The 19,057-nt window shown below is 39.1% G+C and overlaps 1 long non-coding RNA gene across 2 annotated transcripts; it reads left to right on the forward strand.

The window, feature by feature from the left end:
- The first annotated feature begins 13,193 nt into the window (after positions 1–13,193).
- LOC309504747 lies at positions 13,194–17,027 on the forward strand. Of its 2 annotated transcripts, XR_014208157.1 has the most exons (4): positions 13,194–14,317; positions 14,610–14,682; positions 14,790–14,865; positions 15,036–17,027. It is a non-coding gene; the product is annotated as an uncharacterized lncRNA (long non-coding RNA). The 2 variants fall into 2 exon arrangements; XR_014208156.1 differs by having other exon boundaries at positions 13,194–14,682.
- The last annotated feature ends 2,030 nt before the right edge of the window (positions 17,028–19,057 follow it).

The following is a 19,057-nucleotide window of genomic DNA, read 5'->3' on the forward strand; positions in this document are numbered from 1 at the left end:
CCCCACACAAATGTTAATGCTTTGATGTTAAAGCTAGAATGTCCACTAATGTGTTTATTTACAAAAAGGCATGAGTGGAGAAAAACAAGGCAATTTTATTTGTATCTAAATTTTCATAAAACTGCAATTTAAATATATTATTTCTATAGGTTATACAACAAAAAAAGGACTAAATAAATAGGCTGAATAAGTTGATCTATAGCAGTGGTTCCCAACCTTTTTTTGTCTGAGACCCCCTTTTTCCCAAGAAAATATTTTAGGGCCCCCCTTCACATTTAATATTATCACTCTTGTAAGCTTGCAGCAAGGATGACAAAATATGTTGTTTTCAAACAAACGGTATGTTTACTATAAACAGATATGTTTATGCACAAATAATAGCCTATAATATTGAAAATACAATAACAAAAACATTAGTAGGCCCTTTGTAATTTAAAAATGTAAGCCTAGGAGTAGCCTATAAATTTGCCCTATTTTAAATGCAATAACAAAAATATCAGTATTCACACTTGTGTGTAGGTAAAAAAAGAATGAATATAGGCTATTACTAAATGACTTCTGTCTGGGGCCTCAATACTTGCATGTTATTTGTGAGGCTTTATCAATGTGAGGCTTTATTTTTTAGGCTTTTGGTGCAATAGCGAGCGATAATAAACTTGCGTTTTTTAACAGAATAATGCGTCTTTCGGAAGAACATTGTAGCCGGAACTACTTCTCTCTCTGTGTGCGTCTATGACGAGTCACGCAGGTACTGGGCTACTCCGCAGCGGCAGCGATCTGAACCAGGGTGAAATAGTCCCAATGTAAACACTTATTATAGGTGTACCATAGTGATTCAGGATAAGACAAAAACACGGTTTGGAAAATGGATTCATGATGAACTCGCTCATTATATAAATTTTGAACAGGAAAAAGGTAAGGACTTTTATTCAATACAAATTGCTCAAAACTTTTCAAAATATGACGCGACCCCCCACAGAGCTCGCTGAGGCCCCCTTGTGGGCCGTGACCCCCCTGTTGGGAACCGATGATCTATAGCATGTTCAATGGTGGTAGCCTAGTCTAAGAACGGTACACCCCCCTAAACTCACAGAAATGGTTAGACCCAAGTCTTAAGCAGCCAATGACACTGACCCGTTCAAACTGATTTTTAACATGTATTTCACGTGTATTTAACGCATATTTCACGTGTTAAAAACACCTTGAATAAGCGTATTTAACGCACTGATTTGTCACGCACAAACTTATTTAACGAGAATTTAATGCTTGAAATACGCATTAAATACGTGTTAAAATTCACGTGGTTTTTGGCCCTCTTGGCTTTCCATAGAACACGGATGGACACACGCTTCCCTACTGGAAAAACCAGCATAGACCAGCATAGACCAGCATAGCTGGTCATACAGCATATGTTGTGTTTTGGTGCTGGTATGCTGGTCACCAGCAGTTTCAAACATTGGAAGCTGTGCTGGTCACCAGTAATAGATGTGAAGGACGCATGTTCTCCGGGGTGGAATGCTGGACAACTACATTGAATTTTGGTATGATGAAAATCATGAAAATACAAGCTTACATTAATATACGTAACAAGTTTATTTAATAATAACAAGTAAACATTAACACAATAATAACAATTATTTAACAAAAAACAACACTCATCTGGCTCAACAAGCAAATTACAATAAAACACATTAACAACAATTTATCTTACTTAAGTGCTCAAATGTTTAAGTTTTTTTTTCTTTTTTTTTTCTGTTAATGTCCATTATTTTTTCTGTGATGAACCGTCCAGCCTTTACCCATCCGGCCTGCAACTCTGTCTCCTCCACATTCTTTCTGTCAAGCCACTCCTTACAGATACAGATAAACATACAGTACAAAGTACTCGGACCCCTCCCCCCGGACAGCACGCCAAATACACATTAAACTTTAACCCCTCAAATTGTATGTAAGTGTGAACTCGTGAAATACAAAATAATGTAAATATCCTCAATATACATATTTACCCACTTGTATCAGGGCCTATACTTTGGTAAATATTAGCACAGATATGATTTCAGATATCTGTGAGTAATATATTTTTTGCACTTCCTTTGTACGGTCTCCTTTGGGCTTGGTGGTCCAGGATCTTTGCCAGTTAGAAAGAGAACAAACATATCACAAATATGATAGATGATGGAAAACATGCCAACAAAGAATATACTTTGTAAACCCCTCAAAGATCACAGCTGAAGCACTACTTAAGCCCCTTTCACACAGAGATTCCGGAAAATACACGGATAAAGTGACCCGGGATTTGACCCGGGTTCGTTTGATTTTGGTTCATTCACACTGCCAGTGATTTTCCGGAATCAGAGAGTGCGTTCACACACAACCCGTAAAAATGCCGTAAAGACACGTGACATCAATGTGACTTGTAATCTCAGCAGCGTCTTAAGTTTGCTTATGAGCTGCGATCTCTCTCTCGAGTAACCACGCTTGTGCATTTTTTTCTGATTCGATTATAAACTTGCGCATTACGTACCGTTTCACAGCTGGCGAACGATCCCGCGCTTCAGCGTCATCACTACGACACGGCATTATTACGGCTTTTGTTCACACAGCGCGCGTTCCGGGCCTGAACACGGCAATGTTACTAGGTCCCGACCCGGCATCGATCCCGGCATAAATCCCGGGTCGAGTTTGCGTTCACACAGAAGGCGCTCTGGCAATTTGCCGGCAATTTCCCGGGTTCAAAGCGCTGTGTGAAAGGGGCTATACAGTCTTCCCCAATCCCAAAGCAGTGTGCTGAGATTTGAGTTCGCTATTTGCATAGCTTCTATTCCTTTAATTTTAATCTTGTTTATTAGCTGGTTTAAATGGGATACCCAGACATTCCCAGACCAGATGAGATTTATAATCCCTTCAGCGAGTTCTGGATCTACCCCGTAGATGAGGCGTCCTGATCAGATGCCCGAGCCAGCGGTCCTGTCTGGCAGGGGTGGCCATCAGCATCTGGGGTGCGTTTCAAGAGCTAATGTGGGGCCCTATGTAGTTGGGATATAAGTTGGTTTTCATTCATTATGGTGTATATTCATAGCCTGGGAAAACCCACAACTTCCGGCAAATTTAGATTTGCTCTGCAAGTAAGTCTGGCAAAGAGCCCATTCAAGGCCATTTCCATGCCGTGGAAATCACGGCACCAATCAGAAACGTTGAGGCGGGCTTTACACGATGACGATCGCTCTGGGCTGCGTTTCCCAAAAGCATCGTAAGCCTAAGTTGATCGTAAAAACGATCGTACGACTGATCTTAATATTACGGTCTGTTTCCCAAAGGCATCGTAGCTTAAGTAGCACTTGAAAATCTTCGTAGATCTACGAGTGCTCTGGAGTAATCGTACATCACCAAGTTCATCGTAAGAAGACAGATTTATGAGGACACCTGCAGGACAACCGGCAGATTACACCTTTAACTTTATTCAAATGCAATGTGATTATAATATAAGGTTTGATTGTACTTTATTGTTCTTTTTTTGTTGTTGGTTAAATTAATGTATAAATTAAATAATTAAAAAGGTCAGAAAACAAAACAAAAAATAGAAATAATTTAATCTAATAATTTTAATCAAAATTAAATTAATGAACAAAAAATAAATAAAAGAAATCCTTTTAATCTGTTAAAAATTACATCTTTGTTTCACTCTATCTCCTCTAAAAGGACATTAATTTCATCTTTTTGAAAGGAATCTTTTTTTATTTATTTTTTTTAGCTATTTTGTCAGTGCCTCCGCCTGTAGGTGCTTTATATAGACTTGTCTTGATTGCTAATCCACAACAGATGACAATTATTAGGTTAAACGTTCCATATAAGGTTATATTTCAGCACTTCACGAATGGACAGCGACTCTTAAGTAGCACGTAGAGCGCATTCTCGCGCGTTCATGTTAAGTGCATTTTTGGGAAACGCTCGTGGAATTGCTGCGAGCGTTCGTAACCTTGCACGTAGAAAGCGCTCTTAAGAGCTAAGATACATCGTTATCGGGAAACCCGGCCCTGATTGGTTTTAGGTCTAGCCAATTCAATTGTGCCCAGAGGCATTTGAGCGACGTCCACTCCGTTGGTGAAGCGCAGCAACTTTTAAATGCATATTAAAATTGCAAACACACAAGGACAGTCTCCATGAAAGACCCACTGGCAGATGAACGTGCTTGTACATTTCTCTCCGAAACGGTAGGAAATTAAATTAGATTTAATAGAGAATTTTAACTGTGACAAGATGATTGACAGGGCAGTTTACATGACGGGATGCACGCGACAGATCCGTCCGATAAAGATGAAGAAGTAGTATGTCCAAAAGTTGCCTACTTTTTTGCTACACATTCAAAAGTAAATACATTTTCTTCACAAAAAGAGTACTTTTATGGCGTAGTGTAACATAGGCGAATTGGGACGCAGCATATGGCTTTACACATGACGATCGCTCTGATTGGTTTTTGGAGTTTTAGGTCTATCCAATTGCGCCCAGAGGCATTTGAGCGACGTCCGTTGGGGACGCCCCTTTGGAAATGAGTTATTAATGAAGCTTTGCCAGACCATAACTCAGTTACTACTGAGAATGGTCTGGTTTTAACCAGGCTAGTATATTCAGACATTATCTGCAAACATTTCTGTAATTGCGAGCACAAATGCACAACATGACTACATAAACATATTTATTTATAGCTGAGACCTTAGCCTTGCATTTGCTGCTTGTTAGAATATTCTAACATTAATTATGCTAGAGAAAAACCAGCCAACCCCACCCTTACAAAAGTTCATCTTAGCATTACTATAGTGTACTTTAAGAATTGTAGTCCTGTAGTTTGTATTGTAGTGCTAGTTTATTAGCAACAGTACATGTCAAAAGTATGTGTGTCCAAACTTTTGGCTGGTACTGTAAAGTAGCCCTATAATATTTCAATAGTTATACTATGTATCTAGATGTTAGTCCTGTATTATTTTAAATATTATTACTATAGTATGAGCTGTGTGAAAAATATCTAGTTAAAACTGTAAAGATGTAGTCAACTAAACGTAATAATATCAGTTTTACATGTGAATATTACCATGTGTACACAGACTGAGAAAGGGGGAGTGTGTACCGGCCTATAAGGTTCTTCCCGAAGGGCCCCGGTCCTGGAACGAGACCCCCACAACCCACTCCACAACTGTGACCCCGGTACAGCACAGAGGGCCCAGTTTACCTTGAGACACCACTCATTGTCAATACTGTGGATAATCCTGTTTTATACCCTAATAGGACAACATGTCCTGGGAAATACATACTTTAAAAAATTTATTCATTTTCTTTTTCAACATCTTAAGACAATGTTCACAATTAATATTAACAGTTGTTAGGCTGGGAAAACCCAGACAACTTCCGGCAAATTTAGATTTGCTCTGCAAGTAGTCTGGCAAAGAGCTCATTCAAGCCCATTTCTAATCCGTCCAAATCGAGGCACCAATCAGAAACGTTGGGGCGGGCTTTACACGATGACGATCGCTCTGATTGGTTTTAGGTCTATCCAATTGCGCCCAGAGGCATTTGAGCGACGTCCGTTGGTGACGCGCCTTTGGAAATGAGTTATTAATGAAGCTTTGCCAGACCATAACTCAGTTACCACTGAGAATGGTCTGGTTTTAACTAGGCTAAGCAGTTGTTGTAGCAAACTGACAAACTGAGGACAGAAAATTTGATCCAAATCACATGATATCCCATCCAAGACACAATGGGAAAGTGTGTCCAAACCTGTCACTGGTACTGTACAATTCAGTACACTGCACTATATAGGAAAGTAGCCTATGAAATCATATTATGGGGCAAAGCTTGTACAAAATATAACATTGGCCATTAGTTGTGAAACTGTGAAATAGAAAAAGTGTCAATAAATTACAAAATTAAAAGGTGTGGCAGTAAGAAGATATATTTTATGTGCTAAAATAGATGAGTATCAGCCCCTGTCAGAAACTAAACATGATAATTGCAGTTTTGTTTGAATGCCATTCTCAGAGGTCAGGGAAGATGAGGGGAAAGCTGTCCTCACCACTGCACTTTGTTTATTTATTTTATTTATTGGTTTATTTGATGGGGTCTATTTGATGCATATTCATGAACATTATTGTATGAAAATACACCATGTAAATATGCCAGAATTAGTAAAAATAACTAAAATAACTTTTCATCTGCAGTCCCTGGGCCGGTAACATAAAACTAACATAAAGACAGCCAACAAACACACAGCATTCATTGACTATAACAAAACAATATACATGGACAACAATGTACACTGACAAAACAAACAAACAAAATAAAAATACATGATAACAAAGACATTGTTCATCCTCCTCTATACTACATTTAATTTAACAGTGAAAGTGCATGGGTAATAAATATGTGACAGTTAAAAGTGAGTACATCTCTGGTTTTCTAGGAGCCACTGTTTTAAGTGAGTTTTGAAGGTATTGAATGTCGGACACTCTCTTATCGGGAGGGACAAGCTACTCCAGAGTTTCAGAGATGAGGATTTCAGTGTCTTCAGCAATTGCAGGTTTGGAGAACGCAGTTCTTATTCTCGGCCTCAGTCTCTGCTGTGTTCTTCTCCTTTACCAGTATGTCATGATTAGCTGACATTATAAGAAAAAATATTTTATGAAATATATTAGGTGTCATCTAGCTACTTCTAGTAGTGCACCTACACACATGTACAGTATGTATGTAAGAAAAGAAAAGACAATTTATTTGTTATATCTTTATGAGTTTTGCGTTCGTCGCAGTTGTGACGTCATTGGCGGGTTGCGAGCGCCCTCGCTTCAGTCCGCAGGAGCTCTGAGCGGAGCGAGGTATGTATTGTGTGCACTCCTGTTCAAAAGAGTGTTATAAGTGAAAATAATCACTAATTGAAGTAATCGGTTTCGTTAAAATGCTCAGGTCAGGGTCAGCTACAGCGGGGAAATTAAGAATTTGAAACATCAGCATTTTTATCAGTAAGGGGATTTCAATAGCAAGTGGGCTATTGACACAAAATTTCCACCAGATGTAGCCATCAAGCCAAATATTGAATTCATACAAAGAAATCAGAACATTTAAGTATACAAGTTGAGTCATAATAAATAAAGTGGAATGACACAGGGAATAAGTATTGAACACATGAAGATAACAAGGTGCAAAATGGCATAGAAAGCCAGGAGATCACCTGAAATCTGTCAGTATTGAGAGAGAAACCCTGCCCCCTATCAGTACTAATTGATATCAGCTGCTTTAGTCCTAATTGATGGCCTATAAAGGCTTCTCATTACCTAGGAGGCACACAGGAAAGACTTCATGATGGGTAAAAGCAAAGAACTCTCTGTAGATCTTCGTAATCTTATCGTTGAAAAGCATTTTGATGGGAATGGTTATAGGCGCATTTCCAGAATGCTGAATGTTCCTGTGAGCACTGTGGGGGCCATTATCCGGAAATGGAAAGAGCATCAGTTCACCATAAACCGGCCACGATCAGGTGCTCCACGTAAGATCCCTGTCCGAGGAGTCCAAAGAATAATCAGGAGAGTTCTCCAAGAGCCAAGAACCAGTCGGGCAGAACTTCAGGAAGACCTTGTGTGGCAACCCGGAGGTGGATTTGAAGGATAATTAGCCAACTACGCCACTCAGGGAGTTACACCCAGAGAATTTAGTGTCTCTAAAAGGACACGCAAGTTCGTTCACCAATAATCGCTCAGAGACATGGGTAACAATACAAAACGGGTTGACTTTATTAAGTTACACAATCACTTTAAAACAATCATTAAAATATATCAGGCCTCAGCCAAGCACAGCTCATCATAAGGGTTTGGCTCTAAGAAGGTCACAGGAACACCGGCTAACTGGGGCTTACCAGCAGGGTCAGGCTATCAGAGATTAGGCTGCCTATCGCAGAGAAATCATTCCTTTCACCAGTGCACGCAAACACACGCACTCACACCATACTCCACGGATGGACACGGCACACTGTGAACAACACACCACCACCACTTAGAAGGGAATAGAGCCAGCCTCCCTGCCTTTGGCACCCAGATCCAGCAGTGCGAGATCTGCATGAGAAACAAATCCGTTGATTTGAACCATACGAGAGGGAATGGCGATCAAGCAATCAGCTTACGCTCTCCAACGTTTTAGGGAGAGCACCAATGACGAATCTGATGCGTGCATACTCAGGAGCGCACACACCCAACAACGGCAGTCACAGCAATAGTGCGAGACCCGCACGAGGAAACGGAACAGCTGACTCGCACTTTACGAGAGGAAATGGCAATCAAGCAATCAAGAGCTTACTCTCTAATGTCCACACCTGATGCCGGAAGCAGCCACAGTACTGTTTGCGGCGCGTCAGTGACGTCGACAAATGACGTTGACCTCAAGCACAGGTCTATCGCACTTTATATCCCCATGGTGACAGCCAATTGGCTTACGATCCACATATAATTATAAGGGAAGGTAAAGGGCTTTCCTACCACACTTGCATCAGCAGGTACTGTTGTTTCAAAGAAAACTATAAGCAATGCACTGAACCGCCATGGCATCCATGCACGCTCACCACACAAGACTCCATTGCTGAACAAAAAGCATGTTGAGGCTCGGTTAAAGTTTGCGAAAGAGCATTTGGAGAAGCCTGTGGATTATTGGGAGACTATAGTATGGTCAGATGAAAGCAAAATTGAACTTTTTGGCAGTCATTCTACACCCCATTTTTGGAGAAGAAATGGCACTGGCCACCACCCCAAGAACACCATACCAACAGTTAAGTTTGGGGGTGGAAGCATCATGGTTTGGGGCTGCTTTTCAGCAAGGGGTACTGGAAGACTTCATATTATTGAAGGCAGGATGAATGGAGAAATGTACCGGGACATTCTGGATAAAAATCTGCTGCCATCTACCAGAAAGCTGAAAATGAAAAGAGGGTGGACATTTCAGCAAGACAATGATCCCAAACACAAGGCCAAGGACACAATGAAGTGGTTTCAAAGAAAGAAAATCAAGCTGCTTGAATGGCCCAGTCAATCACCTGACCTAAATCCCATAGAAAATCTATGGAGAGCACTGAAGATCAAAGTTCATAAAAGAGGCCCAAGGAACGTTCAAGATTTAAAGACCATTTGTGTGGAAGAATGAGCCAGAATCACTCCTGAGCAATGCAGACGACTGGTCTCTCCATACAAGAGGTGTCTAGAAGCTGTAATCACCAACAAAGGCTTTTCTACAAAGTATTAAATAAAGTGTATTCAATACTTATTCCCTGTGTCATTTCACTTTATTTATTATGACTCAACTTGTATACTTAAATGTTCTGATTTCTTTGTATGAATTCAATATTTGGCTTGATGGCTACATCTGGTGGAAATTTTGTGTCAATAGCCCACTTAGAAATTCCCTTACTGATAAAAATGCTGATGTGTCAAATACTTATTTTCCCCGCTGTATTTCTATTAAGAAATTGTGCCCCAAGTGTCACAGCACACAGACAGATTTTAACACAAAAGAAGAATTCCACAGGTGCACCACCTGTAAAATTGAGGAAGCAAGAGAGCTACATTACAAAATGTAATGGATCTCTCATTTTGAAGATAGACATGGATGAAATCTCATTGGCAATCACAAATTCTGTATTGACCAAATTCTTAAAAACTGAGACAGACTTAACATTCCTAGATGCCCAGGATATAGAAGAGTTTCTACTCACCTGTGGGCCTGTCACTGTGACACACACGGATGACAACCATGTCACACAAATAACAAAGTTAACCCCAAATGAAACACATGAACTTTACAATCACAGAAGCGGTGTCATTATCTCAAACCACTGAACAAAAAATCCCTGGTGAAAAGAGACCCGCTTCACACACAACCAAACACACATTCGGAGTAGACATGTCACAGAAACATACATTTATACATTGTGGGTTTTTCTTTTCTTTAGAGGAATTGTAATAGTTTCATTTATATTATTTTACATCCTGAAAAGTACATATGTATAGTTTTTTTTTTTCTTTAAATTTATACAACATACTGGAATGGTTAAACTTCTTTAGCTTATACTGCTACAGTTATTGTAACTGATTACATGTGTTCTATAATTTTGTTTTATATTCACTATATCAATGTACAAACTTTTGTTCACTCACTATATCTTACACTTTAATTTAACACTTCATATTTACTACACTTTGCTTTTTTTGCTTTAACACTTTGCTTTTACATTTATTATAACGTCATAATTCAAGTGTTCTTTAATGTTCATAATTCATGTGTTCAAAATTGATCTTGTTCTGAAGAAAAATAAAATGTTCAACAGCAATGTTCCATGTCACTACTTTATTTAAACTTCAGAAACATCTTGTGCCGACACAATTTTTTAACTTTCAACTATTTACCACATTTTGTAAATAAATATAAATCTCACAATTTTAAAATAAAGCAAACAATTGTAATAACCATTTTGCATTACAGTTAAAATGTGTATGTCAATGTTACTTTCAAAAAAAAAATAATAATAAACATCCAGACAAGTAGGGGGCAAAATGCAAAATTTTTGCATTAAAATATCCCAAAATCACAAGGTCAGTGTTATATATTTTGTTAAGTTGATTACTTACAATATCCCAAATGTTTCCAACAACTATTTGTAAATCTTGAGAGAATAGCTATTTTAACCATAGAAACGGGGCGTGTGAGCAGGGGAGAGCTGGGAGTCGCCAGTCAATGGCGTCATATCCGCATTACCCTCGGTTTCCGCTCGTAGTGTCATAGTAACCATGGCGACAGACGTGGACAACTGGGTTACGGTTAGTCTCAGCCTCAGACGTCACGCCCACGGAACGTTGGCTAAACGTCTGATGCATATGGTACACTTAACTGGAAACACTTCAGGAATGTCGAAGTCGTCATCTGATTGGTTGAATTTTATCGGATTTCCGGGGGGCGCGAGTGTCGCGTTTATTTTCGGTCCGCCGGGAAACAAAGCGCAGACGTGTGATTGCGGAAGAAAAACTGTTGTGTTTACATGAGTATTTATCAAGATCAGCTAAACGTAGGATTCTCAAAAGTATGCGAGGTTCACGGCATAGACTCTTTAAGAGATGTCCAGGAGTTTTGTTTGAGGCACTTAGTGGAGACAAAAAGAGATATTTTAGCCTGTTTGCCGACGGGATTTGGGAAGAGTATTATTTTCCAAGCCTGGCCGACCCTTTGTCAGCATTTAGAAGGATTCCCAGCAGATCCAATTTTACTAGTTGTGTGTCCCCACCTATCTATTATGGAAGATCAAGTGAAGTACCTAACTGAGAAGGGGATATCAGCCACGTTTGCGGGAAAACATGAAACAACAGACGCTGACATCGCAGCTGGCCGATTCAGTATTGTGTTCGGTTCTCCAGAATTGCTTGTGGGTGTTAAAAAGTGGAGAGATATGCTTCAAACAGATGTTTACTGCGAGCGGAGACTAATGACTTACTGCTTGTTTTCTTCTCCTTCTTTGATTTTCTATGCTGACTGACTTGTTCCACGCCCCGAAACGTGACGCTGAACGAAACGAACTGTAATTGGTTGTTTGACATGTCGGTCAAACGGCCTTATGGGCGGGCCTTGGCCAAAGAAAGCTGCTATGAATTCCAGACCGTCAGACTAGGTTACGGTTAGCTCACGCTGTTGTTGTTGTTTTCTTAAACCGTTTTGGACCATGGCAAGCAGACTTGTAAGTGGAAGCCTTTTTTCTCCAGTGTGTCTGATTGCAGTAGACAGGTTAGAGCAGAAATGCATGCTTTTAAAAACGGGCGATCAGACGTACATTTGTGACTTTCCAAATGCATATGAGAGAGACTAGTCTTGACCATAGATGGTTATTCTGTGAGTTGTTGGTGATGAAAAGCCTTTTCTGTTCAAAGATGATTTCTGGCCTTGAGTGTGAAGGCCTTTCCTTGGAACTGGCTAAGGTGTCATAAGATGGGCTAAATGTGAACTTGGGTCATGTGATAACAGGAAGTGGTGTGTGTGTGTGTGTGTGTGTGTGTGTGTGTGTGTGTGTGTGTGTGTGTGTGTGTGTGTGTGTGTGTGTGTGTGTGTGTGTGTGTGTGTGTGTGTTTGATAGTGATGATGAGCCCTGTCTGTTTTTTCTTTTCTGTTTTCTGGCCTTGAGTTCGAATGTCCTCCTAGATATTTCTTCGGCCTTCCGCTGACTACTCTTCTTTGATGTGAAATGACTTGATGCCATTGGGAAACACTACATTACTGACAGAACAAGGCCCCTGAAGAAGAGGCTCAACGAATATCTGGAAACAGACATGCACAGTCTGTGAACTCCAGACCAAAACAGTTCACAGCGTCGACTGCAAAGGGGTCAAAGTCATTTCAAATCAACGACCAGGACCAGCATCATTAATGACACCTTGCTGGTCCACCAGCCAAACCACACGCGCTGAACTATGAGGTGTGATTTGTGCACTTACTTTGGAAACTAAGCAATCATCTATGGAAGCAGAATAGTCTCAAATAAAATTCATGCAAAAAACATGATTCACACATGCATTAAACCAAAAAAATAAACGTACACAAATTCACGTGTGAAAAAAAATTATTCACAAAAAGCAATTCACATGCACAAAATAAAATGATATATACATTTCACAAATGCAAAACACAATTTGTAGATATACAACTGTGCACAAAAACCTTTGAATGTTTACAATGTACGAGTTTATCCTTGAATGTGAAAATCGTCATTCACGTGTGAATCTCCTCGGATTTGTGTGTGTGTGTGTGTGTGTGTGTGTGTGTGTGTGTGTGTGTGTGTGTGTGTGTGTGTGTGTGTGTGTGTGTGTGTGTGTGTGTGTGTGTGTGTGTGTGTGCTTTTGAGACTTTCCTGGCAGTGCTCTCTTCCCACGCACAGACATAATAGAGAGTAGACGCCCTATTGGCCGCTGGGCGCAAGAAATGCAGCCGCCATCTTGGACCGGTCATACTCCTAGTTGCATAGCAGCAGAAGAAACAAGATGCCAGAGCACTGTACAGCATATTACAAAACGGCGGACCATCGCAAACAGGACTCGGGGGATTACTTTTCAGATTCCAGTTGAGCGGGTGACCGGTCCAAGATGGCGACCCAACGGCTCGTCAGCGCCAGTAGGCAGTAGCGGTCGAAGGCCCTGTCCCAAATGGTACACTTCACATGCACTTTCGGTCTTGTGGACTTACAATGGCTGCAGGGTGCGCATGTCCGTTAAGTCCGTGACACCGTAGGGTGTCCCACTTGTCATTTTTAGCCTCAGAAGGGTGCACTGATGCGGCATTACGTCACGAAAGTGCGGACTCGTAGGAAGACCACGAGTGCTTAGGGTGCCATTTGGAACTCGGCCTATATCTATGTTCCCACATGGGTCTGTCATACTCTTTAGCCAATCAGATGTGAGCTTACCATTCAACCAATCATATCATGAGCCACTGAGAGTGCATTCAAGGAGCATGGTTCTGCGCACCTTTTGCGCAATAGGGATTAATTAGAATGGAAATGAAGCCTTTACATCAGTAATCCAGCATGGCGGACGAAGAACGGGATGCAGGGGTAAGTGAAGTAAAATGTTTTCGGACAATAGTGTATTGTGACTGAAAACATAATGAGGACAGTATTGATAATAAAGCATGCAATTTCCCTACTTTAACTAAGCACTTTGTTTAGCCTAATTAGGGGAATATACTTTTCAATTGGTCATGCATTATGATATATCTGGATACCACGTTACATTCAGAAATCATAGAGTGAATTATCAATAATTAGATGTTGTAACGGTTTCACCAGTGATCAAATAAAATGACACCAGCATCATACTGTATTCCTGTCATCATGTTTGTCTGGTCCAGGCTTTTCGATTCTGTATTTGTGCATTCTGCTAAAGTAGTTTTGGACATGTTCAGATGAAGTCACAATAATGGCAGAAGCTTTCTTTGCCAAAAGATTTTGAAGTAAACCAAGCACAACGTATGTTTCTTAAGTGACTACAGCCAATAAAATGTTATAACGTATAGAATTGTCGATTTAACATTAACTCATGTAAGGTTCTTGAATAAAATGTTTAGTTTGACAGGCATTATCATCAGAAGTGGAATCAGCTGCAAGGGCTCCTATGGATGTGTTGGCCAGGGCCTGGCTCCATCTTCAGCCAGTGGCATTGGTACATCAAGGAGTGTTAATACACCAACAAGAGAAAATGTGCCATTGAGTGCGGCAAGTGCCAATACTCCTTTGCCATCTGTGCCAGCACCAGAAAATAGGGTGAGGCAGGCATTAAAAGGGTAATTTTATGTATTTACCATTTAAACATTTAGCATTTTAAAAATATTTTAAAAGATGATAATGACACATTAAAACATTTAAGAGAAATCACTTTTCTTCAAAAGTTTGTCTCTTTGTCACTCTGGCCGTAGACAGTTCCCAAGTGTGTTTAGGACTGAAAATGACCAGCATAGGGGCAAAAACCATTTCTCTTTGGCCAAACCTGTCAATGTGAAAAAGAAGATTTTTCAAATAAATGTGCTCTCCGAACCAACCATGTTTACTCCAACAGAAGATGAAGACTTGTACATGCTGGGCTTGAGAAAAGGCTGTTAAGTGTCCCAGACACCTTTAAACACAGTGAGGTAATTGCAAACATAAACAAAACACGAGTGAATGTGAAGTAATGATGCTAGTAATATTTTTTTTTCCACTTGACTTGGATGATGAATGTGGCGTTTGCTTGTTTAAGATTGTCACTCTGCTTGAGGAAGAATTTCCTAAATTAAAAAATCTTCAGGGCGGCTGGATGTTTTACAAATCTACAGGTATTTATAATTTGCATGTCAAATATACATAAAACATGGATGCACTGATAATCCTAGGTCTTTACTGCTGCTGTACTAATACAGTCATTTAGTGCTTTCTGATGTTATTGCAAAAAGGATGTGGGAATCAGAAATGAGTCCTGAGTTTGATCCTCTGATTTTGCTCTAAGGTGTTGGTGGCGTAAGCTGACTTTAATTCCCACTGACTGTGATGGACACTCGGCTCCTGAAGTCAGTGTCAAATAATGGAAAGAATGTGCTATTTGTAGTTCCACTACAAGATCAGCTTTCCATTGAACCATTACCATTTGAACTGTGGAGTTTGCAAAGATGCCACTGTCAGACTGTATGAAATGAGGCAGGACAATGCCACTGCCGTTGTTGCCCTTACACACTGAAGAGTGCAAAACTGTCAGTCTGTAGCTTCTACTTCTATTGTTTTTGTGTTTTATTATATTTTAAACACATAATGCTTTCTTAATTCTTCCAGTTCAAATCTGTTTACATCATTTTTTTAGGAGTCAGTAAATGATGTGACCGTGCTTGATGATGATGATGATGATGATGATGGAAATGTTATTGGAGCCACTGACCAGCCAAGCGCACTTCAAACAGATTTAGAACAATCTTCCCAGGTATTTGATCAAAAATAATTTCCTGATGAATGCAGAAATGTATTTTTGCTTTGCAAAATACACACACAGGAAGCTGTGGTCCCTTGCAAACGGCTCTGAGGTTATTCTGAAGTTTTATGAGACTGATATGCAACTTTTAATGCCTTCTGCATAATTTTGTCTAAGATAGGAAATATGCAGTATTCTACAGTAATTTCAATTATATTGAAAAAAATATTTATTTAGCTAGCAAATTACTTAACTTGTATCTGAAAGAAATGAGTAACTTATAAGTTGTCTGTACATTTGTTATTTTTACAGATCTGTCCCATTTGCCAGATTTCTTTCCCAAACGATGTCTTGCCCTATGTGTGGTGAAGGGTAAAGTTATGCTACAATATAATGACATTTGTTCTTATACCCTTACTTAATAGCTTAAAGAATTAGTCCACCCACAGCAAATCTACCAGTGTTAAATGTACGGAGTGACATTTTTGGTGTTGCTCAGTGTTAAAACCGGAGTACATTTTGATCCACAAGTGTAAAATAGCGTCTAAAAAGAGTTATTTTTCAGTGTTAAGCTTTTAGCTCAACAGGCAGTGTATTTCCCACAATACTCTATGGCTCATTTCAGTTGGGAAATTGACTGCGGGGGTCGGCGAGGTAGCTCCCGGTTGAATGGTAAGTTTCAATTATTTTATTTTTTTTATGAATTGTGTGATAGAAAAGAGAATAGTTATATTTAGCGAATCGTTTCAAGTCGTTTAAATATTTTTGCAAAGTGTCTGCACGGTTTCTGAGCCAGTTCATTTAAGCATGTGTAACATAAGCGTAGGCCTATGTGGATTGTCTTTAAATATATATATGTATGTATGTAATCCTATTTTTAATAATCCATATAATATAAATGTATTATTGCTATATTAGGGATGCAACGTTATTAGAGACTCTTTTGAACATGGGCTGCAAAGGATTAGTTAATCTAATCGGTTCATGATTAATGACGGTTTATTTGTATGGCGAACCAGCATTTACAATTTAATTACAGTTTTAATCGTCTCGCCACAAACGTTTTATAAATGTATTTTAATAAATTGATGCGTGGCTCGCACTGCACCTGCGCGGCCGTGGGGTTTCCCGCCCTGAGTCTTGACTCGCATTTTGACAACGATGTGCTAAGAACAGACGACAACGTTGTCAAAACGATCCCGGTTCACACAAATTTGCGCAAATGACTAACGTTTGTTAGACCCCTCGAAGAAATCTGAATAGATGGGGTTGAAAGTGGACAAAAGAGACTAATTAAAACACCAGATGTAAATGGGAATGTGTCTGCCTCGTCTACTTGTGATCCCATCGACTTAATACCAGGTGTATACAGGGCCTAAAAGCTGTATTTATGTATCAGTGATGTGTCGTTCATGAACGATTCGTTCATTTTGAACAAATATTTAATATGAATTGGGATTACAGAGTTGTCTCAGAGAGTGATTCTATCATTTTGTGTTGACTGCGCATGCGCGCAACATCCCATAGGTTCTGTACACGAAACTGTTAAACATTACCTATTTTACAAATAACTGACGCCAGCTAGCTGTTACTTTCTTTACTATCTTTCTTTAGATATTGAGCAGTAGTTTATGGTTTATTTTGACGTGACGGTGGTTAATACTTTCTCAGTAACAGTTAACGTTAGCAGTCATTAGTGCACATGGTAGGTTAACAATTCCTGTTATATATATATATATATATTAGGGGTGTCCCCGACTATGGATTTTCATAGTCGAATCAGAATCGTCATGTCTTGCCTATAGTCGACTAATAGTCGAATCATGTGTGTGGGGGTGGGGCTGGGGGCGGGGCTTTAACGTTTCAAAGCCGCGATGTACAGAAAATCACACAAAGATATAGAAGAAAATGTATAAAAACATTTTTGATCAATAAAACTAAGAAATAACATAAATAACTCCAGAAAGGCCACACTGCAGATTTGCATTTCACATGCAAATCAAATTAAATCGGCTAAATTACCTGTGCGAGCAGGCCAGCCTACAGCACAACATCGATGCACCGAAAAAATAAACAATTAATTTACTAAATTAAATTAGAACAGAATATACCTTTCTAATAAATAAAAATACAAAACAAAATAAATCAGAATCAAGTCACAGGATGAGGAGCAAATGTGTGCAAAATGCCTAAAGTGCAGGGGAACATATATTCAAAACACAAGCCACAAATAGTTAGATTAGATAACCCTGACAGATTAATAAATAAAATAAAAATAAATAAATTATTAAAATAACGATAGTAGCCAGAATTTTCAACTTTGTCTTTTTAACTGCAGAAACAACAATAAATGCTAAACTGGAGAGGCAGTCTTTTTAGCTAAAAATGTTCACAGCATCCAAAAATAAAATTAGAACCGGCTGAAAAGTTTTGAAATCACTTGTACCCTATACCTGATCGAGAGAACAAATCCTGAAAGTCTTTCACTCTGTCTGTCCGTTGGAGTCTTTTCAAATTGTGCGCGCGGATAAAATACATTCTAACGTGAAACCCAGTCTATGCGTGAAACATGTTAACGTTGGCCGGCAGAAGTGCGATCATGGTTTTCCTGATGCTAAATCCAGCCTTGGAGAATATCCTTTCTGATGGTGTACATCCACACTTTAGATTTTCTTATCCCAGACATTGTTAATGCTAATTTTATATAGGCCTACAGCATTATCATAATAGGCTGAATATTAACGTATTGACATAAAAGCTAGTTCTATGTGAAATCAGACATTGAGCGCCCTCATACAGCCAAAGTGGCATGATCCTCGTTTCATAACACCTCTGTGAAGATTCGACCGTGAGATCGGTAGTCGAATCAGGCTCCTCCTATCGAAGCATCGAATCTTCGACTATTCGGGGTCACCCCTAATATATATATATATATATATAAAATGTCATTATGAATGATATAAAGCAAACAATACTGTTGAATTGTGTGCATTTTTGCACCTCATTCTATTATGCTTTTATATTATATTAGATTAGATTTATCAAATAGTTGATAAATAAGGAATAAAGGGGGAGAACTCCTTGGCTGCCATGCTTTCAGTTTTAAATGTTTATAATTTTTTCCCGGTAAGATATTCTTTGTTTGAATATTTTGTCTAATAAATGTAATTTATTCAAAGTGACATTGAATTTGGGAAAAACATGTCTGGATTATTTTGAGAATTTTTTTTATTTTGCTATTCTGTTTACTGAAGAAAAGTTTGCACTTTCAGATGTGTAGTGTGTGTTGGCTATTCTACATATGTTTACAAAGTCAGCAAAGCTGTGAAGATTTTACTTTCTCCGTTTAGTGTTCTTAAGTTTTATACTGTGATGCTGCTATTGTGTTATTGGTATTGAGTTATATGTTTGGTAATAAAAAGTTAAACTGGCAAAAACAAAAGTTTTTTTTCTCGGGTTCGGGGTGGTGGGCATCATAAAGATTAGGGATGAGCGAGTACAGCATTATCTGTATCTGTATCTGTATCTGTTAACCATATGAATTATCTGTATCTGTATCTGTATCTGTA

Source organism: Leuciscus leuciscus (assembly GCF_965113295.1).
Source record: "Leuciscus leuciscus genome assembly, chromosome: 8".
NCBI classification, from domain to species: Eukaryota; Metazoa; Chordata; class Actinopteri; order Cypriniformes; family Leuciscidae; genus Leuciscus; species Leuciscus leuciscus.